The sequence below is a fragment of the Chinchilla lanigera genome, unplaced genomic scaffold (assembly GCF_000276665.1).
Source record: "Chinchilla lanigera isolate Chin_1 unplaced genomic scaffold, ChiLan1.0 scaffold00011, whole genome shotgun sequence".
Lineage (NCBI taxonomy): Eukaryota > Metazoa > Chordata > Mammalia > Rodentia > Chinchillidae > Chinchilla > Chinchilla lanigera.
Window position 1 is genome coordinate 1300989 of NW_004955412.1, and position 4735 is coordinate 1305723.

Genomic DNA, 4735 nt, shown 5'->3' on the forward strand with positions numbered 1-4735 from the left:
CACGTCCTTGAACCTGCAGAACTGTGAGCTCTATAGACTGCTTTTTCTCTATAATTACCCAGCCTCAGTTGTTTCATTACAGTTAGTGAAGATGGGCTAATAGTGCGTATTTATAAGATGCCCAAAGTAGGTAACTACGTTGATAAGAAGAACATTTCATTTCTGTGTTTGACGACTGGATTTCAGTTGTCTAGCACTTTCTGCCTTTCAGCCATGGAGTAATATAGGAGTCTGTGTATTTTTTAGATGTCAACTTCACACTTTTTCTGAGTTTTGAATACTTTAGGTAAGGTCCTTATTTACCAAATGTAATTGATAGACATGGTTAAACAATTTCTGCCTTGCCCTGTCACTCTGATTAGCAACAGCACCAGAAGTTCCAAGCTAGCATTTACTGAGCACTTACCAAGTGCATGATGTGTGCTCAGCACATTTTGTACATCACTTCAGCGTGCAACCCTGTTGCACAGGCTGATAAAAGGTATCTTGCGCTTAAAATGAGACCCTACAAAATTTTGAAATTAAAGTCATTATTAATTTATAAAATAGAAGTTTTCAAGCACCAACCATGTTCTGCAACTGTGCTCAACATTTTGGATAGAAACTTGATTCAGGGGTCATGTTTGCTGGCAGAAACCTCATTGTATACTGTGTAAAACCACACACAGGCACAAACACACACTGTGTGAGAAGTACACAGCGTGCTAGAAGAGAAAATATCAAAGAGAGCTTGGAGAAACAGTAGAAGTGTTGCATCTGGAGTTGTAACGTAGAAACTCTGGAACTCATAGTTTAGCCTGTGAGTTTTCCAAGGAAAAAATAAGTTTTGGATACGTATGTAAGGATTTTGGAGTAACTTGTTTGAAACAGGTTTTAACATGAGCTATGTGCAGGTGCTTGCTGATTTACTCGAGTTCTGCACTGTGAGCGTGGCATTTCAGTTGGCCCTTGTGGACGGACATCTGGACGGGTACACTGGAGAAGTATCACTGTGGCACAGTTCAGTACAGGAGACACGGCGCAGTTTGCATTTCTCCTACTGTCCTGATATCTTCTTTGATAAATATGTTGCCTTGGATAACTTTACTGCTTACATTTCCTACTTTTCCTAAGTTGTATGCCCTTACACAAAGACGTGATTTTTGTCACAAGTACTGTATCAGTCAGGGTTTACTAGAGGCACAGATATAATACAAGATAAACAAATGTACAAGGAATTACAAGTTTGGCTTACAATGGTCAGCCACAGAGTTGGATGAGGAAGCGTGCAGAGGGTGTCTGCACGCTGGAGATGGAAGAGCCCAGCCCCCGGCCTGGAGCTCGCTGCAGTGTCCGTGCAAGTCCGTATCAAAAGGCTGATGGGTCTGGGACGGAACGCTGAAGAATCTACGATGAAGGCCGGAGAGCCAACACCAGAAGGCTGAAGAGTCCAGATGGAAGCCCAACAATCTGCCCCAGAAGCCAGGAGATGACCAAGCCGAAGGCGAAGACCGGAGCTGCTCCGAAGAACCAGCAGCCAGACCAGCCTCAATTTCCTTTTTTAAGCAGTCTACTGGCTCTGGGGAAGTGGGGGTGGTCTTCCACACCCACACCCTCTGGGTGCCTGCCTCTTGCACAGGCTCAGGATGAATACAAATTAAGCACCCTGGACCCCTTCTGAGTTGCATAGTTAACCTTCTAAACTTCTCAAATTAACACAATAAACAACATCCCAGAAGGGTAAGGGCGTGTCCTTTTCACCCCAAGAGGCAGAATTGCTGAGTCACTTAGCCAAACCTCTAGACTCCCCAAGTTGGCACAATGTATCAACCATAGCAAGTACCTAGATATATAAAATAAAATGAGGACTTTTACTATCACAGTTTTACTAGGGAAAGATCTAAAATTATCAGAGAATATACTGTTTTTTTTTACAACTATTCAAGCAAATATTTGTGGAGAAGGACATTCTTTGATTAGGATGCATTGAGGGCACAATGATTATTATTTATTAAAGTTTCTTAAGGTAAGCCTTCATTGTGCAGCCGGGATTAATCTCTTAGCCAGGAGTTTACGATCCTCCTGTCTCAGCCTCTGGAGCACTGGGATTACAGGCGTGTCTTGGATTACATGTGGAGAAGGATAATCCTTTGATTATCCTAGCTAAAAGGTTTGGCATCCGCCTATTTGTACTAGTTACACCTCGGGGGCCCGACACACACGAGATCCCTCAGGCTCACTTCCAAGTGCTTCGTGGACTGCTTCTGACTGCGCTCTCGGCCCGCACCCCGCCGTCCGCCGCCCGGATCCCGGCCCGAGCCTTCGGGGTTCTGTCCCGGTGCCGCCGGCGCCCCTGGCTGCCACCCTGCCAGCCCGCGGGGCCATGGCTGAGAAGAGCGTGGAGATCCACATCGACAGCGTGGCAGGCGACCAGGAGACCGGGCCCCGCATTGCGCCCGCACCCCACGGGGCCCCGGCCAAGGGCGACTGCTCCGTGCCGCCGCGCGAGACCTGGACGCGCCAGATGGACTTTATCATGTCGTGCGTGGGCTTCGCCGTGGGCCTGGGCAACGTGTGGCGCTTCCCCTACCTGTGCTACAAGAACGGCGGGGGCGTGTTCCTCATTCCCTACGTCCTGATGGCCCTGGTCGGAGGGATCCCCATTTTCTTCCTGGAGGTCTCGCTGGGCCAGTTCATGAAAGCCGGCAGCATCAAGGTCTGGGACATCTGCCCCATCTTCAGAGGCCTGGGCTTCGCCTCCATGGTGATCGTCTTCTACTGCAACACCTACTACATCATGGTGCTGGCCTGGGGCTTCTACTACTTGGTCAAGTCCTTCAGCACCACGCTGCCCTGGGCCACTTGTGGCCACGCCTGGAACACTCAGGACTGCGTGGAGAGCTTCCGCCTCGCAGACTGTGCCAACGCCAGCCTGGCCAACCTCACGTGTGACCGGCTTGCTGACCGCCGGTCCCCCGTCATTGAGTTCTGGGAGAACAAAGTCTTGCGGCTCTCGGCCGGGCTGGAGGTGCCCGGGGACCTCAACTGGGAGGTGGCCCTGTGTCTGCTGGCCTGCTGGGTGCTGGTCTACTTCTGCGTGTGGAAGGGCGTCAAGTCAACGGGGAAGGTCGTGTACTTCACGGCCACATTCCCCTACGTGGTCCTCCTTGCGCTGCTGGTGCGTGGCGTGCTGCTGCCGGGAGCTTTGGACGGCATCATCTACTACCTCAAGCCGGACTGGTCCAAACTGGGGTCCCCTCAGGTATGGATAGATGCGGGGACCCAGATCTTCTTCACTTACGCCATCGGCCTGGGGGCCCTCACAGCCCTGGGCAGCTACAACCGCTTCCACAACAACTGCTACAAGGACACCTTCATCCTGGCGCTCATCAACAGCGGCACCAGCTTCTTGGCTGGCTTCGTGGTCTTCTCCGTCCTGGGCTTCATGGCCGCAGAGCAGGGCGTGCACATCGCCGAGGTGGCGGAGTCGGGGCCCGGCCTGGCCTTCATCGCCTTCCCCCGGGCGGTCACGCTGATGCCGGTGGCCCCGCTCTGGGCCGCCCTGTTCTTCTTCATGCTGCTGCTGCTTGGGCTGGACAGCCAGCTCGTGGGCGTGGAGGGCTTCGTCACGGGCCTGCTCGACCTGCTCCCGGCCGCCTCCTCGCTCCGTTTCCGGAGGGAGATCGCTGTGGCCCTCTGCTGCGCGCTCTGCTTCCTCGTCGGCCTCTCCATGGTGACTGACGGCGGCATGTACGTCTTCCAGCTCTTCGACTACTACTCGGCCAGCGGCACCACGCTGCTGTGGCAGGCGTTTTGGGAGAGCGTGGCGGTGGCCTGGGTGTACGGAGCCGACCGCTTCATGGACGACGTCGCCTGCATGATCGGGTACCGGCCTTGGCCCTGGATGAAGTGGTGCTGGTCGCTCTTCACGCCCCTGGTCTGCACGGGCATCTTCTTCTTCAACGTGGCGTACTACAAGCCGCTGGTCTACAACAACACCTACGTGTACCCGTGGTGGGGCGAGGCCATGGGCTGGGCCGTGGCGCTCTCGTCCATGCTGTGCGTGCCCCTGCACCTGCTGGGCGGCCTGCTCAGGGCCAAGGGGACCGCGGCGGAGCGCTGGCGGCGCCTGACCCAGCCCGTCTGGGGCCTGCACCACTTGGTGTACGCAGCTCAGGACGCGGACGTCAGGGGCCCGACCGCCCAGACCCCAGTGTCTGAGAGCAGCAAGGCCGTCGAGGCGGAGAGTGGCATGTGAGACGCCCCGGCTCACATCCCCAGCTCCCCGCTGGGACCACCGCAGCCCCTCAGGGACCTGCCTCTGCCTGCCGCTCCGGGGCTGCCGTCGGGGGTCGGGGAGGGAGGATGCACCATGACTGCTAACAGAACAACGTTTTCCATTTTTAATAAAACACCAAAAACATCACCGTGCACCAAAAATTGATGGCTGTCCCGTGCCCTAGCCCAGCTGGTCTCCCGCCCGGCCCCCTGGCCCTGCCTCCTCCGCTCGCCACCGCCGGCCCCTCGGAGGCTCCGCTCTGCGGCCCCTTCCCCTCGAGGGGACAGCAGCAGGAGGCGAGGGCTTCCCTGAGCTAGGCCCTGCCCCTCGGCCTGCTCTCAGCTTTGAGAGACAGCGGACCCTCAGCCTGGGCTCCAGTCGCCACCGCTCCTCTCCTGCGCCGGCGCTTGGGTGGGAGTGCGCGAGTGCCTGGCGGATACACACGTCTCCCTCTCTTAGCAAAGGCCAGTGCCGGGT

At 55.4% G+C, this 4735-nt stretch overlaps 1 pseudogene; it reads left to right on the forward strand.

Moving 5' to 3' along the window:
* The first annotated feature begins 2351 nt into the window (after window positions 1-2351).
* LOC102010786 lies at window positions 2352-4237 on the forward strand (annotated as a pseudogene).
* The last annotated feature ends 498 nt before the right edge of the window (window positions 4238-4735 follow it).